Source organism: Microtus pennsylvanicus, chromosome 10 (genome assembly GCF_037038515.1).
Source record: "Microtus pennsylvanicus isolate mMicPen1 chromosome 10, mMicPen1.hap1, whole genome shotgun sequence".
In the NCBI taxonomy this organism is placed as follows: domain Eukaryota; kingdom Metazoa; phylum Chordata; class Mammalia; order Rodentia; family Cricetidae; genus Microtus; species Microtus pennsylvanicus.
In genome coordinates this window covers 103,831,549-103,856,928 of record NC_134588.1, presented here as the reverse complement: position 1 = coordinate 103,856,928, position 25,380 = coordinate 103,831,549, and positions in this window count along the sequence as shown.

Genomic DNA, 25,380 nt, shown 5'->3' with positions numbered 1-25,380 from the left:
AAAATATTTGGCAGATGAAAAATATTGGGCACACAGAGATCTCAGCTACGGTTTCTTGATCAAGTCACAGGCTCTACTTCTAGCCCCCCCCCATCACTTTTTTTTTTTTTGGTCTCGCTATTTGTCCTAGGTTTCTAGATCCGGGTGATTGTCTTGCTTAGTCTGTGAGTACCTGGGACTACAGGCATGCACCACGCCTGGTTTCAGCTTCAGCTTCATAAATTATAAAGTGACAGGTACAGTTGTATACGCTGCTTGCCAAAGTTTCTGGTGGCCTTCAAAACTTGAAAATGTGTATACTGTGCCTACAATGTCTGTGTGATAGAAACAGACTATATATGTGTGTGTGTATGTGTGTACATATATATCATATATAACCAAATGTCTGTTTAACTAATTAATTAGTGGTGTTGGGAACTGGAACCAGGGCCCCACACCTGCCAACCACATGCTCTACCACGGAGTTGGCCCTCTGTTGGTTTTCTGTCACTCACGGAGTCTCACACATGGCCATGCGTACAAAAGTTAATCATGCGCTTGTTAAATGCTTGTTGAATTCTTGATAGATCGTAACATCATTGTCTGTGTGTCTAGCATGATTTATTTTGCATGTAAGAAGTCGATGAGGGTAATATATTCTGTTTTTCCTCTCCTATTCCCTCACTTAAAAATAATCTTTTAAATAATGAACATTTATGGGCTATTACTGCACCCTGGGAATTGAGCTGAAGGTCAGTAAGGGGAGAAAGCTGATGTGCACCCTGGTTCTGGTTCCCAATGGTGAGGAGAGAGAGAAATGGCAGACGGCACCACAGCACCATGGTGGCCTGTCTCCATGAGACAAAGGGGGTGGGCTTGTCCTTCTGACCGCTGCACGTCATGTGGTGCAGCTGGGCGCAGGGAGGACCTGTAGGGACCGGTAGGGAGTCCGCCTGCTTAAACATATTTTCTAGAATCTAGACGATGCATAGCCAGGCTTGGCAGTATACCTTGAACCTAAGGCAGGATGGTCAGAAGTGAGAAGGTTCGGAACCCAAGTCCGAACAACCACATTCTAGTTCTTGTATATATAACATTCTGCCTTTAATAGCAGGGGCTGTTGCCTTTGGCAGCTAGCAAGGGGCGACCAACCCAGGGTGACCAACCCAAGGTGTCCGACAGATACCATCTTCTCTTCAGTGATTCTGGTTAAGTCAATAAAAGGAAAGCTGAAGCTTCCTCTCTTGTGAGCTTTCTCTCTTTCTCACTTCAACACACACACACACACACACACACACACACACACACACACACATTCTTTCTTGGAAACAAAAGTAAAGGAAGAAAGAAGTTGGATGGCAGGCACCTTAGACTCTTCCCAAGCCCCATAATCAGTCAGTTCACCGCAGCAGGACATCGGTGTTGATGGGTCCATTGTCGGTACCTGACATCACTCTCCCTAAGTCCCTGCCCCCAGAAGTCGTAAAAGTCCAAGATCAAAACCTAAATTCCTCTGCAAGTCACTTCCACCTCCTAGTGCGAAGCAACCTAGACAGACCAATCTGGATTGTGCCAGTTACTTCTATACTGCAGGGATAAAACACCTTGACCCATGCAACTACAGAAGGAACTTCGGGTTCCAGAGGGCTATGGCGTGGAATCGCGGCAGCAGCCAGCATTGTGCTGGCAGAAATACCTGAATGTTCACTCTTTGAATGGCAAGCAGGAAGCAGGGAGAGCAAACCAGGCATGGCACAAGTCTTTAAACTCTCAAAGCCTGCCCTCGGTGCCATATTCCTCCAACACGGCCATACCTAAGTATTATCCCTAAACAGTACCACCAGCTAGAGACCAACATCTAAGTCTATAGGGGAGACACTCTATTCAAATCACCGCAGGTCGATAGAAGGAAAACAAACGAACCTGAAAATTACAAACCATTTTCAATCAAACCCCGAACTATTTTATAAACTACAAAACAATAGCGCATTCATGGGTCAAGGGCAGCAAATTAAGGCCTTGATTATGAGCCCTGCCAAAGATTTTTGGGGGTGAAAGAATGTACCCTTGCACACATTCCGCCCTTGTTTTAGATCAGAATCACACGTACCAATGATGAAAACATTTCTTAAACTCGGTTACCGTTCCAGTGAGATGTTTACATCTGCTATGAAGCCCTTCCTCCTCTCAGACCCCAGTGCGGAAAAGGCTAGCCTGAGACACGAGGGAGGTCTTTATTCAGTTCCCAGCTGCTTTTGTCATTGTTACTGCTGTCAGCGTTGCTGTGGTAACAAGTATCATTTGATCATGTTTTCAGAAACGTTCTGACAATCAACATCCGTGCCATGTGATGGCCCAGCTCGTACCTCTCACCGCAGGCTGGAGACATATGCTGTGGTTGTAAGGAATTGACCCACACGGAGGCCTGAGGAGATCGTAAGCACCAGCTCTCTGTTATATGGCTTTACTCCTAGGGAGCGGGACCAAGACAAGACGCATGGACAGAAAAGAGAATTCAGACCTTTGATTTCTGGAAGACTTTGGCCTGAGGATGTGCCAAAGACTTGTTTTCTTCAACAACCAACCAGGAAAGGGGTGAAGTAAAGTTCTCTAGTGGAAATTAAACAGCCACTCAAGCCCCGTACTACTGTGAATCAAATATATATATATATAAAATATATTCCACATATGTAAGTATGTATATATACATATGTCTATATTTATACGTGCGCATGTTCCATATGTGTGGCTAGCAGAGTAACTCATACATACAAGACCAATTGAGAAGGTGAATTCAGAGAGATTCCAAGCAGAGAGGAATTAAGCACAGTCTGAAAATGGATGCCTGTAATTCGAGCATTTGAGAGACTGAGGCAGGAAACTGTAAGTTCTAAGCCAGCCTGGGCCATATCAGAAGACTCAGGAGAGAGAGAGAGAGAGAGAGAGAGAGAGAGAGAGACAGAGACAGAGACAGAGAGAGAGACAGAGAGACAGAGAGACAGAGAGACAGAGAGACAGAGAGACAGAGAGAGAAAGGGGGAAGAAAGGAGAAAGGAATAGAAGAGAAGAAAGGAGGAAGGGAGGGACTGGACAGGGTAAAAAACAGGGCTGAGGAAATAGCTCAGTCGGTGAAGGCTTTGCTGGGCAAGCATGAAGGCCAGGTTTGAGCCATAGGATCCATATTTCAAAGGTCAGGTGTGGTGGCTGGGCCTGGTACTCCCCGTGCTGAGGAGGCAGAGACAAGCACATCCCGAGACTAACTCGCCTGTCATTGTAGCTTAATCACTGACAAGCTCCAGGCCAGTAAGACCCAGTCTCTGAAAGCAAGGTGGATACCTTCCTGAGGAATGGCACCAAAGGTTGACCTTGGTCTCCATATGCACACACACACACATGTTCACACAAGTAAATATACACAGAAAAAAATTAATAGCAGCTGACTATACCCCAACACCTGCTCCCCAAATGCACACAGGCACATGCCTACAAGTAGAATATCTTGCAATCCTCATTCCTCAAACTCTCTAATGCAGGAGCAAGAGCGTTGGGGAGAAGAGCATCCAGAAAGCAGGGGGCAGTGTGATTAGACTCACAAGCTGGCATATTGAATGACCGTGGGGGTGGGAGGCAAGCATGAGAAATGCCTCTTCAGGCCCAGCAAGGGAACACAGTTACATCATAGGAGGGAAAACCACTTCAAAGCCGAGATATTGGCAGCCTGAATCCCACAAAGGACTGAGCTGAAACACTACCTATTTCACCACGCCTGGAGCTGAGAGCTAAACAACTTAATTCCTCCACTGAGCCCCGGTTAACGATCCCGGCCTGGATATCCCAGCCCACCCGGAGCAGGCCGTCTTTGTGTGCAGGTCTCGTGCTTTGGAAAGCTGTATGAGATGATGGAAAGGCACAAATTAAAGGCATGTTTTTATAGGAGAAAAAAGGGGGCATAATTTTTCTTTTTTTTTTTTCAGTCCTGCCACCTGCAAAGCCCTCGCGGAACCCTCAACTGATGGGGAACTGTTAGATGGGAAAGAGGGGAGAAGCAGGGCTGCCCTGAGGATTCGCCTCTCAACACAGAGACCTCAAGTGGCCATCGCTTTTCAGAGGAAAGTTGTATGTGTATGTATTCATGTGTGCATGTGTTGGAGGAGGCCGATTGTTTGTTCCCGGCTGCTCAGCCCCAAAATAATCACCCAGACACTGTATTAATTAAATCACTGCCTAGCCCATTAGCTCTACCTTCTTATTGGCTAGCTCTTACATCTTAATTTAACCCATCTCCATTAATCTGTGCATCACCACGAGGCTGTGGCCTACCAGCATAATTTCAGCACATCTGTCTCTGGCGGCGGCTTCATGGCTTGCCCTCACTCCTGCTCTTCTTTCTCCCAGCATTCAGTTTAGTTTTCCCCACCTACCTATATTCCCTGTGCAGGCCCAAGACAGTTTCTTTATTAGCCAATGGTATTCACAGCATACAGAGGGAAATCCCATATCATGCATGTGTGCTATGTGATGTGTGCAGCTGCACATATATGGTGTGGGGGGTGTACATGTGTAGTATGAATGTGGAGGCCAGAGGACAACCTTAGGTGTCATTCCTCAGATCCTGTTTGTATCTGCGTATATGTATGTATGTATACATATATATTATATGTACATACATATATATATACATTTATGTGCATATATGTGAGATAGAGTCTCTCACTGGCCTGAAAGTGATCAGATAGGCTTATCTGACAAACCAGTGAGCCTCACAGACTCCCCTGCATCTGCCTCTCAAGGACTGGGATTGCAAGCACATGCAACTACACCTGGCTTTTTTCCTACATGAGTTCTGGGAACTCAAACTCGGGCCCTCATACTTCAAAGGCATCTGCTTCACCAGCTGAGCCATCACTCCAGCGTTCACACAAGAATTGTTTTTAAATATTCTTACTGTATCCCAACGGTTTAAGATCGAGACTGCCAAAGATCTCCAAAACTCTAGACCCGCAGTTTGTCTTAAAAGAATCTAAAGTATTAAGTTTTAATTTAAAGGCTAAAAGCAAACAGAAATTATCACTATGTCAAATGTCTAAAAAAGATGCATCTTAAAAACATGCCGAAGTCACCACTGTACTGAAGTGCTTACAGCAGCAGCAGCTGCATGGATGGATGGAGACGGACAAATGGGGGCTCAGTCCTTTCTGCTCAACATGCTAAAAACCTGTTTAAAAAAATTAAGTCTGTCTTTTAAGTTTTAAAAAGGCATGACAATCTTCCTGTGTGTCTCTAGTATTCCTATCCCTCCTGTCTCTCTATTTCATCTCTCTATTCTTTGTGGTCTTTTATACCTTCTGTGTTACTATTATTTCCAGCTTTAGAATGTGGTTCCTTGCATGCCTAACACCTATGAGATAAAAAAGAAAATTCTGCAAGTTGCATCGGTTGCTCAGGCCGTTTTCTAAAGGCCTGCTGCGTTTGTAGACATCTGTCATGGACCAGAGGCCTAGCGGCTCATGTATTGAATCTACTTCCAAGAAAACAGCTCTTTAAGAGTTTACTTATTATGTTCTAGGTCTCCACCAGCAGCTAGTTAGTGAAATGGCATAGTAGATACTGCATGACCATTTAAGGGTTGACTTCAGGTTGTACATAAACTACAGTGTTAGTCTGAACTTGACTTTTTACCCCAGAGGTCCCAAGATACAGCCAGGGTGGGTTGTGCATAGAAAAATATGTCCCCTTCCTCTTTACAAAAATCTAGAGTAACCACCAGCAATCAAGTACAGCACAGTACCCAATCGTGTGGGAACTTCAGCCTCAAAGGTCTCACAGAAGTGAGTGTCACACCCACGTCAAGAAGCCCACAGTGACACTTCTACCTGGCTTCTTTCATGCCAAGAAAGCCAGTGAGCCTCACAGGGCATGTGTACCACACAAAGGACCATGAGACTAGCCTCCTGAGGTTCACCTTGACCCTCACAAACCTCTAAACTTTTGCCATCCTAAGCAAAGACCCTTGCAAAGTCTTGAACGCACAGTGAGCAATGGCGGTGGTTACTTCTACAAGCCAGCCCACTGTGTTGCTGAACACAGAAGGTGACTGCTGCCTGCTGCTTCCCCATCTCTTGTGACCCTACAGTCATCTGGAAAGCAGGGAGCAGTCTCACAGGCTCTTCGCCCCTCTGATAAATAAATTGAAAGGTGGTACTCTCACAGTGAAATTGGGAGTTTGTCAACTGTTTGTTCTGGATGTTGTGAAACAGGGTCCTGCTATGCAACTCAGGCTAGCCTTGACCTCTCCACCCTGCAGCCTCAGCCTCCCAAGTACAGATGTCACAGGAGAGCATTCCACCATACACAGCTTCTTAGGAGTGTGTAACCAAAGTTTGGCTGTGAGGAGGGCAGCACGAGACCTCCGGAGCAAGACTCTACACACTGACTCTACTCTCACTCTCGGACTGGAAAAGCTACCACTGGCCTGGGCTCAGAGGTATAGCGGCAAGTGCCCGACACAAATAGTGTCGCTATTTTGCCAGAGAATCTGTCACCGTTCCTGAGATTGTTGGGCCTCTCTTCTACAGTTCACCCTCACTATGGGATGTTAGTAAAGGAGAAAGAACACACACACACACACGGCATTATCTCAGGGAAGATTGCTATATCCCTGAGTATCCTTACAAACCAGTCATTGCCCTTTACCTTCGCCCAACCATCTGCATGCCGTCTGTGTATAACACATGTGAACCTGATTGATGCCTGAGGAGGCCCTAAGATGGCATCAGATCCCCGACAGCTGGAGTTACAAACAGCTGTGAGCGGGCATGGGGGCACTGGGAATTGAACCTAGGTCCTGTAGAAGAGCAGTCAGTGTTTTTAACCACTGAACCATCTTTCTATGTCAGTAAGAGGTCTATTTTTTAATTTCCCCCTACACCATGTAGCGCTTGTTTGGTTTTGCAAGTATGATTATTTATCAGATGACGCTCATGTATGTTGACTCCACCATGTATGGGGGTGGGGAGTGGTTGCCCAGTTAAGACAGGTTCTGTTGCCCAGCTGACCTGGAACTCCACGGTTCAAGCCAGTAGCTGGGCCTACGGGTGCGTGTTATCTCATCCAACTCATGCTATAAGTTTAACCAAAACATGACTTAATCTGTAAACTCATGCAAGCAGGGGCCATGCCCCCCCCCCCATGTCTACACCCATGCTTGGCTCAAGAACCTCTACAAACAAAGGGAAGTATGGCTTTTGATTCCTCCTCTGCCTGGACTCCAGGGCAAAGATACCCAGGGACCATCCTCTGAAAGTGCCTGTCCAGTGTGGGTGATGTACGGGGAAACATAAGAACACAGCAATCAGAGGCTCTCAGAGGTGGCAGGAGGCAGAGAAGGGGACCCAGGTCCACCAAGAGGAATCTCTGTCCACAGCAAGAGAGGGGTGACGCCGGGCAGCAAAACCAAGCACAGCGGACACTGGACACGGGGCAGGTGTTATTCTGTCGAAGCCCCCCAGTATGCTTAGGTGATGGAGCCCACTTTTACAGACAGAAAGCCCCGACTTGGAGATGCGAACAGACTTGCCAGGGATCACAGCTTGTAAATCTTGGCCTCAGAAGTCCGCTGCCTTCCTGGGCAGTCTGGCTACCCCGAGCCACTTTACCCACAACACGCCTCTATTGTTCTAGAGGGTCTGCACATCACGCCCATGGCTTGGCCTCCAGCGAACAAAGAGCAGTTTGTTTTCCTGGCTGACCCAGGGGAGGTTTGGGGGGGTGTTTTGGTGTATAGTTGTTTTAATCATTCTTTAGACTCTCCTGCCCTCTAGTGGTTTTCTAGTGCTTACCACAAGGGCAATTTTCCTACATCAGACTAAAATGCTGATTGCTGACTGCTAGGTTAAAGAGTCTGACTCCTTCCTTACAAAAAAATAAATAAAATTAAAAAGTATACACACATACACACAATAAAAACAGATAAATGTCTTTAGAATCAAAACACCTCTTAGTCTAAGAGTACTTTTCAAAGCTACTTGTCAAAAATTAGCTCACCTCATATATTTATCCAGCTCGAGTAGGAAGAAGACTAAAGGAGGAGTTTGAGTGTGCCAACCTCTATCGTACACATCGAGGTCAAAGTGCACGTGCAGGGGACTGGGATGTCAACACAGGTCCTAAAGCGTAAGGCGGAGGACAGACCGTAAAGGAGCCCTGGATAAAGCCACTGCTTAGCTGTGGCCCCTATAAGCTGTCCGCCTGGCTACAGTCTTGCTGGGTGGGGTCAATGTCTCATCCAGTCACAAAACACACACTTGACTGTCTCCTGAGGGGACATCTGAGTGAAGGCTACAGGCACGTGGGTCCCAGACCTCGACCTTGGTCTCAAAGCAAGTATATGAGCAATGGCAACATACAGCGGTAACTATGACCATTGCGTTTCATCCTTCAGAGTCCTAACTTCAGATGATGGCAAATGAGAAATGGGTGTGTGTGTGTGTGTGTGTGTGTGTGTGTGTCCACTGCAGCAGAGGAAAAGAACTACGAGCAACAAAGGACTATTTGCTGCCAGGGAAACTAGCCAACGCTCATCACTCTAAGCGGAGATGGGAGGAAACTGAGATGCACGTGTCCTGAGTGGAGACAGAAGGCAAGGGAGAAACTTCACGGGGAGCTGATGTCCATGCGTGTGTTACAAAGAAAATTCAACTTAGAATCTAGAAGACCAGATTGAGTTCCTTCTGTGTGCTAAACTAGCAGTGTAATCTTGAGACGATCTCATTGTTAGGCAAGAGCCCAGTGCCCTCAACTGCAGAGTACCACACTTAGTTTCTAGCTGGATGCTGTCCTTTGGGTAGAAAGCATCTCAAACTGTTTCTGTCCGCTTGGACGTGGCAAAATAAGATGACCTTTTCAGGTGATCCTTCTCTCTCAGGTTTGAGAACAGTTTTGGATCTTCCACCAACTTGCCTGTCCTTTCATGCATATCTCTGATGTCAGAAAATTCAGTTGCAAAATAAACTACACAACATTTCAAAACCTCGTCATTCAAATGCTCTCTACAGGTTTAGCTACCTTCTCTCCCACTCGGTACCTACTAACCATAACCCCAAGCTCTAATCTCGGGGTTCAAGAGAATGCATCTAACACCTCGTTAGTGTAAAGGCTTTTCAAATATTGAAAAGCATTTGTTGATTCCTGGGCATCCAGTATTCACAGCTGCCTTCAGGCCAGGCTTGTCCAGTTTGGGTTTTGTGACTTTCACCAGCCAGAGAATTCTCTTCTGTGGCAACCTCATGTGTGTGTGTGTGTGTGTGTGTGTGTGTGTGTGTGTGTGTGTGTGTGTGAACAGAGCAATTAGAGGAAACAGTCAAGGGTATAGATGCTGAGGTCAGACCACTTACATTTAAATCTGAACACTCCTTGTTAGAATTGCATGACTTTGAACAAATGATGTCACCTTGGACAGGAACTCATAGCTTCTTCCTTCTCTCATCATCAAATTTGGATTAACTGAGTTAATGATAAATTTAAAACGTATTAAAATAGCATCGAGCCCAATAAAAGTGTTCATGGAATTATAGCTATCATTAGGATGGCTGTAATACAGCTTTGCAAAAATATAGCAAGGCCATCGCCTCCCTCATCCTCAACATTCTGTGTCTGTTAATGCACTGTGAGAGTGTCCAGTTTGTGTATCTATGGTGTCCGTGATGCATGAACGGAAACTCAATAAACTTCCACGGACTGGATCAACCACTGGCTCAAATTCTCAAGTTGTTTTCATCTCTCCAACTGCTAAATCCACTTCTTTCATATTGTATTTACATGGGCTGACCCAAGCTTATATTCAGATGTATTCTATTTCTTTATCAGAACCATGCCCTTCCCACCGGTTAAGATGGCTTACAGTTTTTGTGATCTCACACATTTGACACTGCTTGCAGTTTCGAGGCACCTGCAAATTCCATAGCCTTGTGGAGTAGCCGAGTCCCGATGAGCCAGCAAAGCTGAGTAATTTGAAGAAAACAGAAACCCGACAGGGAAGTAAGACTCCAAAAACAATGTCTGATATTCTCAGAGGAAGGAAAAACATTGCCTCTCTGAAAGAGGACCTGTGCCCTTTAAATGAAGAAAACGTGGAGAAAAATGGGGAAAGGATTCTCAGAAGCTGACCTAGGGTAGCTGAGGCGATACTTGAAGAATGAGGAAAGAAGTTCATGGTCGGAGCAATGGCTCAGCAGTTAAGAGGACTCGCTGCTCTTTCAGAAGACCCAGACTCAGCACCCAGCGCCCAGTATCCATGGCTCCAGGATCAAATGCTCTCTTCTGAGCTCCACGGACACCAGGCACATATGTGGTACACATCCACACATGCAAGTATCCATGGCTCCAGGATCACATGCTCTCTTCTGAGCTCCACAGACACCAGGCACATATGTGGTACACATCCACACATGCAAGTTAAACTCTCACACAAATAAAAGTAAACTGTTTTTTCATTGTTTTTTTTTTTAAAGAAGCTAGAGCTCTTCCAGAGGAAATAGGTCCAAAAGCCAGAGCCAAGGAAAAGAGATAAAAATACAATGGAAACCTTGAAATCCCATCAGAGGGCTTTGGTATCCAAACAAAGTCAATTCGGAGAGGACACAGAAAACAAGGCAAGAAACCAAGCCATAGTCACCTGAACAAAAAGCCAAGAGGCCTCCATGTTAGAAGAAAAGCATTTCAGACTCAAAATGCCATTTCCATCAGGTGTCCTTAACAAGAGAGAACAAGCTCGCCAAACCTAGGCACATCTGTGTGAAATTTCAAAATACTAAATATTAAAACATGTCCTTAAGGCCTTCAAAGGGGAGAAGATACATGTAAAAACCCAAGAATCTTATGATCTTAGAATCCCATTAGTCGCACCGGAGGCCAGAAGGTAATGGAATGATGCATCTACACTTCTGAAGGAAAAGTGATCTTCATTGCAGAATTTTCTACCCAACCAAACTATCAACTGACAAGGCAAAGCCTTAAGTGACTTTTTCTAGAAAATAAGATGCCATAAAGCTTAGGTGGCTTTAAAAAATTATAATTTCTGTACATTCCAAGGATCAGCTAAGTGGCTCTGCTAGTCTGATCTGGTTTGTCAAACTCTATAGTCAGGTAATCTTGGGCTAAGTGGCATAGGCCGACCCCACACACACTCCAGAAGGCAGGTTAGTCTAATGTGGAAAAGGGGTGGCCCTGTATTACTATCATTTATCTCTGTTCCACGTAGTCTCTTATTTACCAGCAAACTAACCTTTCTCCTGTGGTGTTTAGGCCTTTCCAAAAGCAGCATGAAATGGTGCGCCTCGGTGGGTAAGCATTTTCAAATACTATTTCTTTTATGTTTAATGTATTGTTATTAGCCATAATCAGTCACTATGGTTAAAAACCACATAATGAAAAAGAAAGTAGTGCAACTATTTTGTGGACAAACTACAAATAAATCAAAAACATATTTAGAATTTATGACCTTGAAAATAAGCAGCCCAAGCCAGGCGGTGGTGGTGCACGCCTTTAATCCCAGCACTCGGGAGGCAGAGGCAGGTGGATCTCTGTGAGTTTGAGGCCAGCCTGGTCTACAAGAGCGAGTTCCAGGACAGGCTCCAAAGCCAGAGTGAAACCCTGTCTCAAAAAAACAAAAAGGAGGAAAGGAAAGGAAAGGAAGGAAGGAAGGAAGGAAGGAAGGAAGGAAGGAAGGAAAAGAAAGAAAGAAAGAAAGAAAGAAAGAAAGAAAGAAAGAAAGAAAGAAAGAAAGAAAGAAACCCATTTTCAACCTTTTCCAGAAAGTTCTGTAAAAAGTGCCCCACCAAAACAAGATAGTAAAGCAGGGGTGGGGTAAGACCTAGATCTAGAACCTAAAGAACAGGGAATCCATCACAAAGGGGAGTTTCCAGAAATAAAATTTCTGGAGCAAACAAAAGATGATGGCTGCCCAGAGGCAAGCAGTTCAAACCCGAGCTGGCTAGAGAAAGTCAACGGAGACTTCTTCAAAAAGGTCCTCCAGTGGATGGGAAGGAGAGATTTTGGACATTTGGGGATAAACGGTTGTGGTTGCATTAGTAAGACATAAATAGAAACTCAAGCAAACCAACATTTAGACGATTTCATTAAGTCTAGGAAAAACAAAGCATTGTGTAAGAAAGGAGAAGCATTCATATGTGCTACCATGCCAGGTCCAGTCATTCTGGTTTGCATTTCCCACTGTGCTGGGGAAATAGAATTTCAAATCAGTGAGAAACAAACTCTTTTAAATTATTGTTTTCATTCCATCTGTCAGACCTTCCTCTCTGCCCAGTAGTAAATTCTTTTGCACCCCGGGTCAACACCCCTACTTTCCCATTGTCAGTTAATGAGACTCGGACTCAGTCTCTAATAGCCCCAGGCTCATACCAGACTCCAAACTCATCCTCTCCACTCCTGTTTCACTCTCTGTGCTCACAAGGCCTCTGGCTGGAGGGACTTGGAACAAAAAGGAAAACACATTTTCATTGCAACATTACTCTTTCCCATTGTCTTGGATTCTGATGCCTTAGGAGTAGGAATAAGAAAGGGAGATGAAGGTATTGATGGACAGCATCCATTTCTATACTTAACTGGAGCTGTTGTAATGCTTTTTCTAGACAACTGTGAATGGCCACAAAGGTAAGGTGTGTTGACAGTGTTCAACGGTGACCTTTGACTCATGAGCGTTGACGATTCATGAGCATGGTACCTAGAGTACATGACAAAGTCCTACTCAACACATTTAGTTGATGTAAGAAATCCTACCCTGGTTATAGCTTTTCATATTTCTATCACATATTGTTCATCCCTTATAACCTCTTGGTAATGGAGGGCCCCTCACCCTGTAGGCAACCCTGTAGTTCATGTGTGGTCTATCCCTCTTAACCTCTTTGTAGTGGTATTTCATTTATATTTTAATAAATAAAGCTGACCTGAAGATCAGGGAGTAAAACAGCCACACTGATCAGTCTTACAGACAAGGCAGTGGTGACACATACCTTTAATCCCAGTAGCCACACTAGTTTGCCATAGAAACCAGGCAGTAATGGTGCGCACTTTTAATCTCAGCCCCAGAGAGGACTATAAAATGGGAGGAGACAGCTCTCAGTCACAGTCTCATTCTGAGGATTCTGGAGGCAGGATCACCATTTGTGACTGAGGTAGAATAAGAGTCAGTGGCTGGCTGTTTTGATTTTCTCACCTTCAGGTTGAACCCCAATTTCTGTCTCTGGATTTTTATTAATCATGCTACACCTCCTGATGATGGAGAGTCCTTCACCTGGTAGGCAGCTCTCTAGGTCACAGATGGTTCATCCCTCTTAACCTCTTGATGATGGAGAGCCCCTCATCCTACAGGCAGCTCTCTAGGTGAAGTATCGACCAAAGGTTGAGCCCAGTCGCCTTCTTCAGGTTATGGACTACTCAGTAGAGATTCTCTGATCCTTCAGACTAACTGGTGTTCTCACAGGGCTTCTTTGGACCCTGAGATTTTCCTCTCATCCCTCTCCCTTTCTCAGATTCGGGGAGATCAACAAACCCAATCCCTAGGGATTAAGTTATTCTTTTTACCCAGTGGGTATACCAAGTCTGCACAGTTGACTGACTGGAGGATCCCTTTGTTTGGTATCATGGAAGCAAAAGATACTTCTACATCTAGGGAGATTGGACAGACTCTTCTTGCCATGTGCTCTGCCCTCCCACAGGACAGTAACTCAAAAGCTTCCCCATGTCCCCTTCTCATTCCACAAACGTCTGACATAGATTATTGCCACTCTCCCTTCTGCCTTTCCATCGCATGTTGGTGTGGCAGCAGGTAGCAACAGGGAGGGCCTCCCTCTCCTATACTGCCCTGGGTAGAAGCATCTGGCTCCCGTTGGCCTCATCTTAATGCAAGATTCTTTGAACTTCTTTCCTTTAGCCTCATACCTTTGGGGCTTTATACTGCTACAGATAGATAGATAGATAGATAGATAGATAGATAGATAGATAGATAGATAGATAGATAGATAGATGATAGATAGATAGATAGATAGATAGATAGATAGATAGATAGATAGATAGATCATGCTTACATACATACATATATACACTGACAGACTTTCCAGCTTCCACTGATATTTATAAAGAACAACAGGTTGGTCTTCTGTGTTCACTGTAATCTAAGACACCTAGGGCAAAACACTAAATTTCCCTGAGAAGCCACTGTAAAACTCCTTTATGCTTTGTTTCAGAAAAACTCTATCATTCTTTTTCTTTCTCATTTTCTCCAGATTCACTGACTTCAGAAGCAATAGCACTTGCATTATTATACTGAGAAAAAGAAATAAATGAGATTTAGTAGTGTAATGGAGACTGCAGTTTAGTTTCCCAGCTACACAGACCTGATTAATCACACAAAACTATATTAATTACAATACTGTTTTGGCCAGTGGCGGAGGCATATTCCTAGCTACCTCTTACATCTTAAATTAACCCATTTCTATTAATCTGTGTATCACCACAAGGCTGTGGCCTACCGGTAAGATTCCAGTGTCTTTCTCCTTTGGCAGCTACATGGCATCTGCCTAACTCCATCTTCTTTCTCCCTGCATTTAATTTAGTTTTCACCCTAATTCTATTCTGCCCTGCAATAGGCCAAAGCAGTTTCTTTATTAACCAATGGTAATAAAACATATCCACAGCATACAGAGGGGAATCCCACATCATCTCCCCTTTTCTGTCTAAATAAAAAGGAAGGTTTTGACTTTAACATAGGAAAATTACATATAACAAAATAGGTATCAAGCAAGAATTACAGTTACAATATTTAGTCTATTTGTATTAGGCAAAAATTAAAGAAAATATTTTATTACCTATCTTATCTTTGTGAGTCTAAAGTTTTGTATCTAATTTATCTTTTGTTATAACTATGAAAACTATAACTATCTGTCTTCAACTCCATCAAAGACCTGAGAAGGGAAATATTACGTGGGTAAACAGGAAGTGCAATCAAGCAACTTCCAAAAACCTGCAAGAATTAGAAGAGACAACCATGTCAGGTGGCTCACAGCCTCTTGTAACTCCAGCTCCAGAGGATACAGTGCCCTCTCAGGCCTCTGTAAACTCCTGCACTGGTGTGCCCATTCCCACACACAAATAAAAGCCAGGTGGACTGGTGCATATCTTTAACCCTAGCCCTTGGGACACAAAAGCAGGCAGGTCTCTGTGCGTTCCGAGCCAGCTTGGTCTACACAGTGAGTTCCAGGTCAGTCAGAGATACATAGTAAAACTGTTTTTAAAAAATTAAATAGAAAGTAAAATAAAATCTTTATTTTTAAAACATCTATCTCTGGAAGCTTGAAGCCAATTTCAGGGCTATCTGGTGAGACCCTGTCCAAAAAAAAAAATGGTTAGGTTTTGTTTTGTTTTGTTTTGTTTTTTTGTATACTTGATACAAGCATGAGTCATTTGAGAAGTAGGGACCACAACTGAAAAAATGTCCCATCAAATAGGCCTGTAGGCAAACCTGTGGTGCATTTTCTTGATTGATGGTTGATGTGGAGGACCGAGAACATGATAGATGGTACCAACCCTGGTCATGTAGTCCTGGGCGCTATAAAAATGCAGGCTGAGCAAGCTGTGAGGAACACACCGGCATGCTCACACCGAAAACCACAAACACTCCCAACACATCACATGCGCATACATAAAACACTTCCTAAGAGGTACATTGGTTATACATAAATAGCTTCCTGGGTATTCTTTCCTCTTATTATTTATTCTCCAAAACTACTGATACTAACACCACTCTGTAATTAGCCTTTATATTAGGCAGTTATAATTAAGTTGTTTAAGGGAAAGAACATAATGTTTGCTTTTGGTTTTAACATTTCCCAGCTCTTTGCCTCTTTTTTTTCCCTCACTCCTTTATACACCTTAATAAAAAGAATTTTTAAAAAATGAAGGGAGAGGGGAGGCTGGTTGTGTCATATTGGCAGCCTCCAGGTTTCTCTCATTAAGAAACTCTTAACTTTTTACTACAACTTCTTCTGACCAAAGAATGAGACCTCAGCAAATCTATGACCTGACGTCATTCCCTCCCGAGCAGTGTTTGCTCCTCACAGATGATGCCTGTGTCCTGGACATGGCGCTGAGTGCCAGCCCTTACTTTTCAAACTCTGGGCCACGACCCTCTGGTGCATTATAAAGCTAACGCAGTGGGTCATGACCAGAGCGCTTTTAATGGGAAAGAAAACTGGACCAAACCCATCACAGCATACCACACATAATAAGCGGGGTTTCGTAAAATGTTTATTGAAGCTATACGTGCCTCTGTGTGGATGTTAAGTAGCAATGGAAATAATATTTTTATTGCAGATTATGGTTTTTCAAAAGAAAGCAGGTGCTTAGGGTACTTAGACTGCTTTGATTTTCTGATTTTCGGGTTGAATCCCAACTTCTGTCTCAGGAAGTACACTGGTCCATGAAGACAAGATTCTAAGCCTGAAAATTCACATTTTCCTTGTATGGGAGCATTTTTCTTTTTTTTTTTTTTAAGTTTTTTGAGACAGGGTTTCTCGGTGGCTTTGGGAGCCTGTCCTAGAACTAGCTCTGTAGACCAGGCTGGTCTAGAACTCACAGAGATCTGCCTGCCTCTGCCTCCCGAGTGTGGGGATTAAAGGTGTGTGCCACCATCGCCTGGCAGGGAGCATTTTTCAAAACGCGAAGAGATGGTGTTGAATATGCTCTCTTGTGCCTCAGTTTCGTGAAGGAGAAACTTTTATGCTTGCTTCAACCCATTTTCACTTGGTGAGACTGACCTAGGCTGAGATACAGGCAACCAAATGCCCGTAAAATCATAGAGCTGGGGTTCGGATCTCAGTCTGTTGTCTCTGGTCTCTGCTCTGAGCAACACTGTTTCTCCTTCACGAAACTGAGGCACAAGAGAGCATATTCAACACCATCTCTTCGCGTTTTGAAAAATGCTCCCCGCCAGGCGATGGTGGCGCACACCTTTAATCCCCGCACTCGGGAGGCAGAGGCAGGCAGATCTCTGTGAGTTCTAGACCAGCCTGGTCTACAGAGCTAGTTCTAGGACAGGCTCCCAAAGCCACAGAGAAACCCTGTCTCAAAAAACTTAAAAAAAAAAAGAAAAAGAAAAATGCTCCCATACAAGGAAAATGTGAATTTTCAGGCTTAGAATCTTGTCTTCATGGACCAGTGGACTTCCTATCCACTCCAAACCACATCACACACAATCATGATTAGGACAAAAGCTAGATGGAAATGTTGATTTTCTGTTATCTTTTGACTCCAAATCCTTAACGGGTAGCTGGGGCTGAAGTTTGGTTGGCACAGTCGCCACCTAGAATATACCAAGTCCACAGTCCCCGGTGTCATGTAAACGTGGCATCATGGTGAACACCTGTAATCCTAGGACCTGGGAGGTCGAATCTGGAGGATCACAAGTTCAAGGTCATCTTTAGCTACATAGCAAGTTTGAGGCTAGCCTAAACTATAAGAGACTCTGGACCACAACCACCAACAAAAGGCTTTAGCTGAACTTGGATATTCAGAAATAATGCCAAAGTCAATCATTTTCCCATCATCTCTCCATGCTCTCCACCGAGTCAATGCCCAGATCAACAAGTAGTTGGGCTTTTCCATCAACCGACACTTCATCTACCCAAGACTGATTTCCTCAGACCCTACCTTCCCCCAGGTCACTGCTCCAACCCAGCTGAAGGCAGCTCAGCAGCCTTCGTCACCACACAGCTGTCTTCCAGCGGTCCGCCACCAGCGTTCACAGACCCCACTCCGCTCAGGCATACGCACAGCAGTGCAGAGAGAGGCAACTGTCTAAAAGCCTTGGCGCTAGACTGTGCCTTTTACAGACAGCCTTAGACATGGCAGGAGGTTCTCTACTGTTCTTCTCCATGTCATGTCAAGTGTCTGAGCCCTAGTTTGTTTCCAGCAAGCTGAGTTCTGAGGACATTGGGGAGCAAATCCCACATGTGGGGTGAATCGCCGTATCATTTTGGTTCTTCCCCATCACTTATACCACCAGTATTAGAAACCTTGCTAGAGGCCTAAGGAGCTGAACCAGTCAGTAAAGGGTTTGCCTTGGAACCACAAAGACGTGAGTTTGAGTCCCAGAACCCATACAGGAAAAAAAATCAGGCATGGAGACACAGGCTCAGAATTGCTACACTGGAGACATGGAAACACGAGAGCCCTAGAGCATCTGGCCAAACACCACAGCCTCACTTGACAAGTTCCAGGCCAATGAGAGACCCTGTGACAAAAAATTTAAAAAAGCAGATGGTGCCAAAGGAATGGCATTGAAGACTGCCTCCTCACACACACACACACACACACACACACACACACACACATTTGTACATGAGCATCATGCAAGGCCACACATGTGCATGCACATGCAAAACGAACATGTAGAGAAAAGACTTTAAAGAAAGGCACTGTGTTCTCTATGGTATTATTTTCCTTCCTACTCTTTTTCTAGAAACGGGAGCCTTATCACAAAGAAACTTCTAAGAACAGATTGAAATTTTCTAGTCTCAACTGACGCATTAGAGGATGTTTTTCCCCTCCTGTAGTAACCCCGGATCTTCTCACGCCATGTGGCACGGTGTGCTTAGCTTTTCAAGTGATTGTGCAGATCTGACAAAATCACATCAATGAGGATAAAAATATCCGGTCCCCTCCCACAGCAACACTTGACTCCTGCCACCTTGCAGCAATTTAAGAAAAACCAAAATCTCACCTAAAATTCAACTGTGACTTGCAGTCAAGGTGAGGCTACTCCACCCCGACAGTGATGTCTGTTGGAAACCTGCACGATAAGAAATTTAAGGCTTTTCATTTAGGAAGCTGAGTTCTATGCATAGCTAAACTAGAAAGTGTATTTCTTTAATTATACGTTTAATTATACAATGTTAAATAAGGCCTTGATTCCTCTGACCCTTCCCCAGGGGGCAACATAGGACAGCAAACTCCTTTGGTGTAAATGAAAAGTCTTTGCTCTTAGCTAGAGACAGACTGCGCTCCACTGTGCAGCCTCACCTGCTTGCTGGTCCTGTCAGTCAACACGGACATCAGAGTCCCTCAGCTCCGCAGCGTCCCTCACCTCCCTATTCCTCCTGAGTTTCAGGGGTGCTTTGAGCTGTTCACCTTAATAAAGCACTCGAAGCCCCACAGGCTCCCTTCTTGAGCAGAGTAAACTCACAGCAAGCCCCAAGAGTGCCACCCCGGTGAGGGTGGAGGACAGGATTTTCTGGGGCTCTGAGTTTTCAACCAAAGTCCCTCAATGATGTCAAGCAAAATCCCTCCATGGCTCTGTGATGGCCAGTGATGCCTTCCAATAGAAACTTTCAATCATTTTGACTGCTTTGCCAATTTAGGAACCAACCAGCTCTGATTGGTATTCAGTTTGGAGAGTAAGCACAACCAAACCACTTGGTGGCAGCCACACCTCCTTGGTAAAATTCTGAATAACAACTTTTCCTGACACAGAACGAGGGCCAGACATTCGCAGATGGCGAAGCACTTGCCGCAGAAGCATGGGGACTTACACCGGACGCCCAGAACTCACATAAAAAGTCAGGTGCAGCAGGGTACACCTGGAATTCCAGTAGCGGGGGAGGCAGAGACAGTAAAGCCCCTGGAGTCCATGGCCCAGCCTATCTAGTTGGATCAGTGGCCTTCAAGTTCAGTGAGAGACCCTACTTCAAAAATTGAGGAGAGCAGCTGAGGAGTACTCCTGATGTTAACCTCTGACCTCTACACAGACACAAACCCTACCAGGATGTTTCTGGGCATCAGTGTCCATAACCACCAATCTCAGAAGAATGGTGGCTTCAGCTGCCACAGCCAGGGGATCCCACTGACCACACATTTCAGGGAACTATCACCCCCCAAAGTACTGGCTGTGCTCTGACCTCACCCTTAAGCAGTCTGGGCTGTTCTGCCTGTTAAAAATACCCCAGAACTGTCTGGATTTCGGAAACAGCAGCATAGTTGTAGCCAATGTTGATTGTCACAGAAGCAGCCAACAAATCAGGCAACACGGATTCCAGTCCAGCAAGCCAGCTAACTAGAAGAGCCTTGAGCCTCCTAAGGGACTGGGGGACATGCTCACAGGCCTCAGGGGAACCACCCAACAGCTTTGCAACATCAGAAATCACCCTACCAACTGTGTCTGCATGTCTCTGTGGTCACATGATGTGTGCATGCAAACAAGAGACCACCCTTTCCTAAAGGCAGGACTAACACTCCAGCCTTACCCAGCACCCATCAGAGCTCCACGGCTCCAACCATCCCAGCAATAAGGCACCAGAGTTGAGTCTCCCCAGCAGACAACCTTGGCAACATGGGAAAGTTTGGCTTTCCCACTGATCCGATCACCACTATTTGAATAATTACCTGAGATAATCACCACAAGCAAAATTCCCCTTCATAATGGATGCCCTCCCATCCCTAGCTTTAGTGTGATTCCCCTTCTTCCAAGTAAATATTATTTCCCAATGCCTGGCAAGTTCCAACTTTGCTCAAAATTTATATATAACTTTTCCATTATCTCAGGGCAGCAATAATAATAACAATAACGGTTATAACATCTTCCTTCTAGAAGAGTCCTGGCTGCTTCTTACACTTCTCTGGTTTAGAATTCTCTGATGGGCTTTTTTTTTTTTCTCCTTCGTTGTCCTCCTTCTCCTTAGTGGAAAATGTTACTTCTAACCGCTGGATTTAATTTAATTTAATTTAATTACAGCATTTTCCACACATGCCCACGGGCTCTTGGTAATAGTTGCATTTTTAATAAATCTAATATATAATAATGACTTTGTTTTTAATTTTCCACTGAGAGTTGGATCCTGAGCTGAATACGAAGCTCCAGACAGGGGCGTCTGGTTCACTCCATACGACTTGGTTTCAGAAAAACCAACAGGCTGCTAATTGGGAAATGGCTACTCTCACCCTCTGTCCCCACACACCTGTGTTTAATGTCCTGAGCCAGCATTCCATGGGGCATGAAATGACCAGTTGTTCCAATTGGAAGGATCAAGGCGATTGTCCAGGCTCCTAGGGCTGGACCCTGAGAGCTCAAGGAAGGTGCTACGTGGTCAGGTGCCAGCATTGTCACACAAAGAGACTTGTGGCAACCCTCCTTGGTCATGATCTGTACCCAGTGACCCATCACTCTGACCTATAGCCACAAGGCAGTGGATCAACTCTGAGCTGTGATTAGAGCCCAGTCAGGACCTGAATCTTCATGCCTGCTGTCTTTCTTCTGTGAAGACCACCGTCAACGTTCTTTGGCATTCTACTTTATGATCACATGTCCATGTTCGGTTGGCTCAGTTGTATGGTAAAGGAACCATGTTGTTCAAGACATTTTCTGTTCTCACCTACATCAAGTGCTCAGCAGAGAACTCAGCTCTATCCTGTGTTCTCAAAAACACTTACAGCTGCTTTATTGGTTATACATGTGTCAGGACCACCCTAAGCAAGTTACCACACTGCTTCATGAAGGCTTCCCATGTGCCTACCCCTGAGTTAGTGAATTGTTTTTTCTATCACAAAGTTCCTGATAAAGACCACTTGAAGAGGTAAGGGGGTTGGGGGGGGCTCATAGTTTGAGGTTACAGTCCATCATGAAAAGGAAGGCATAGCTGAAAGAACAGGAGGCAGCTGGTTACACTGCATCAGCTGTCAGTATGGAACGTGCACGCAAGAGGAGGGGCCAGGCTAGCAAACCTCAAGACTTCCAGTGACTCACTTCCACCAACACATCTTCCCTTCAGACAGCTCCTTAACCTTCCAGCACTGCACCACCAGCATGAGACCAAGGATTCCAGCATGCGAGCCTACAAGGGGCTTGCCACGTTCACACTATATCACTCACCAGTCTAGAGATGGGGAAACCTATAGGTGTTTGATCACTTCCTTAGGTTCACCAACTGTAGTCTGAGCTCTTCACCATTAGGTTGAGCTTGCCGGCTAATACACTGCCTGGCAGTTTTCCCAACGCACTCAAAAAGGTTCCTCTACCACAAGAAACTGGGTACCCGCGGGGGCCAACAGGAACAAACCCCAAGATGCCTGAATAGGCCTAACATGTGCCCATCTGATGCCCAGCAACCATGAGAAATTCAGGTAAGACAGATCAGGGCCCTCAGAATGAAAGAAGAGAGAGAGAGGAGACTCATGCTCACACAGGCCATGCAGGCAAAAGCTTGAACAAGGATCTTCTAAGTCCTCGTGGATCTCTTATGACTCTCCCAGAAACTGAGAGAAAAGGAACTTTGCCAGGAACACGATGAATCCATTCACCTACTCCTGGCAACTAGGTGACTATCAATGTCTCCATCACTTCCAGGGTTCTGATAAGGGATATGGCACCTTGTCTGCCCTATTCAAAGCAAAGTTGCAGACTATAAACCCACCGAGCTACAGTTTAGAAGTGAGTCCTCCACAGGGGACCCCCAACCCTCTGTGTAACCTTTATTGTTCTTTCTGGTTATGTGGGCTACAGACCACAGCAGAAAAGTGCTTGGGTGCTTGGCTAGTTTTCTTTTTCTTTTAGAACTCAGTTCTGTAGCCCAGGCTGACCTTGAACTGCCTCCCTAGTGCTAGAATTAAAGGCCTGTGCTACCACCACCTTGCTAGGCTGGTTTTGTTTTGCTGTTTATGTAAGGAGTAAGGGTCTGACTCTAAGAGTGGAGTGTCCCACTTTCCTAGCTGAATTAGTCAAGTCTTGGCCTTCCACTGTGCCTTGTGAGCTTTTGACAAACTGTCCTGTAAAGCTGGTCACCTCCTCAGACAGTACAATAAAAATCAACCAAAAAATGCTTTAATAACAGCTATCTCAGTGCAACTGACAGTGTAAGACTGTGCAAACGGATACAAAAAAAGCATGTGCGTATGTGTGTGTGCATGTGTATGTGAGACACACGCAAGCACACACACATACACACACGGGTTATATCAAAAGAATCTGGCTGAGGAAGTAGCTCACTTGGCAGAGCGCTTGCATAGTGGGTTTAAGGCCCATGTTTAATCTCCAGCACCACATAAACTATTTATGGTGTTACACACCTACGATCCCAATGCCGGGGGGGGGGTGGGCAGAGAAAAAAAGAATCAGAAGTTCTCGGTCATTCTTGGCTGCACAGCAAGTTCAAGGACGGTCTGGGCTGCAAGAGATCCTGTCTTCAAAGGAAACAGAAAAGCACCCAGGAGAACAAGAACAGCCCCTAACAGGAGTGTCTCCCTCTCATTAAGCAAGCTATTGGCAATTTCAGGAAATAAATGCAAATGCATTCCACTTAACAAAATTAATATTTATTGCCTATAAACAAATCCAACAGAATTCTCGGTGGACACATGTTTCCACATCTGAATTTACAATGAAGCATGAGTTCTGCATTTCAAAATCGGTGGGAATCCAAATGTGGAGATGTGTTTGTGGATGGATCCCATTTACTCATCAGATCCACACAAGCCAGAACGAGAAAAAGAGAGCAGAGAATTCCCAGTTCCATGGAAGGGCTTGAGAAAGGACCATTCCAGTCACCAAACACACTGATGGCCAATGTTCAGCTACTTGTGGTCAAGAAATACATGGACAAGGAGTAACACTAACTATGCCACAGCTCATTTTAAACTAATTTTCATGACTCAAGAATCACAAAACAAAGGAAAATGCATAGTTAATAAATAATCTAGCTATCATAAAATGCTGGGACTATAAGAAATGTAGCAGAGGCCGTCTCACCCTCGAGCCCCAGACGTTCACGGACCATACGCAAAAACAGAACAGAATAACAGCCTTAAGGATAAGGGGAGAAACCAGTGGGGTATCACATTGTCAGGGGCAGGTAGAGAGCGTCTGTCTAAGGGTCACATTTCCACTCGAATAGTGCGGGAAGTGTCTTTCCCCTTCGCCAGCTAGACCCGCGGCTATAAATCCCAGCTGTAATTAGTTCCAGGAACAGCATACACAAAGGAGAAATAAAAACCACCTCCTTCTGCAAACCATAAATGTCTTTGAACTGCCCCAGTCTCGATGGGATGGACACACACACACACACACACACACACACACACACACCACTGCAAAAACATCAGCCTTCCCAGCTGGGTGCTAAAGCCCTTTGTTAAAGATGATGTCATATATGAACTAGTCTTCAGTATATTCTTTACAGTGTCTTTCCTACATGTCTTTCCTCTTAAAAACATAGAGTCTCTACTCTGTACTCATCAGAAAGACTTCCCGTGGGGGAATCTGAATGAAGAAAGCCAGAGTGGTGGAAACAAGCAGGTAGATGCAGGTGCCTTAATAGTAGCCCAACTTGAGAGGCACACTGGCAGCCCTTAACAAACATTTCCCTTCATTCTTACAAGTATACACTTTATTACTTCCACTTGGCAATTAAGAAGCTGAGGTCTGGGCTGGAGAGATAGCTCAGTGGTTCAGAGTTCATATTGCTCTTGCAGAGGACTGGAATTCCATTCCCAGCACCCATGTGGAGTCTCACAATTCCATGTAACTGCAGTTCCAGATGCTCTGACATCTGCTTCATTGTGGGTGATGAACTCACCCATTCAAGCCCACACTCAGGCACATACATACACACAATTTTTTTAAAAGAAATTTGTTTTTTAAAGAAGACGAGGCTTACGCCATGGGGTCAATGGTATGAAATCAGAGCACTTCCTGCAGCTTCACAGAAGAAGGGCAGAAAGAATGTAAGAGTCACTAGATGAGCTGGGAAGATTCACCCTGTATTATTGGCACTATCCATGGATAGAGTAAAAAGAAAGTGAGCAGGGATTTGGTTTCTGCTTTGTGGAGGGTCTTTCCCTGTGTGTTGTATGTGTGCTTTCTTCAAGCTAATGAAAGCATTTCTTTAGAAGATAAGGAAGCAAGCAAGCTGAGTTCTTTTTTTATTCTTCTCTGCTTCCTGACTGTGGAATGATCACCTGCAGCACAGTCATTTGGCTGCGACTTCCCCATCATGACAGACAACACCCTTGAACTGTGAGTCAGGATAACCCCTTTCTTATCTAAGTTGTTTATATCATGGTTTGTTACAGCAAAAGGTAGCTAAGACAAGTCTGCTGTCACACGGGCCTCCTGGTGCTAGGGCTCTCTCCTTCCATGGCAATAAGAGCATCACAGGCTTGGCAAAGTGTTTCTAAAGGAGCTGTGTTGGTCAAATATTATACAAACTCACCTCATTTTTCAAATGGAAAAGCTGAGGCTTTTTGTCCCAACACCTTGTTGAAAATTGCAGAAGAGAGAGTACACCAAAAGGAAAATAATAAAGTGAGCAGAACAAGTCAATGGCAGCAATAATAAAAATCTCA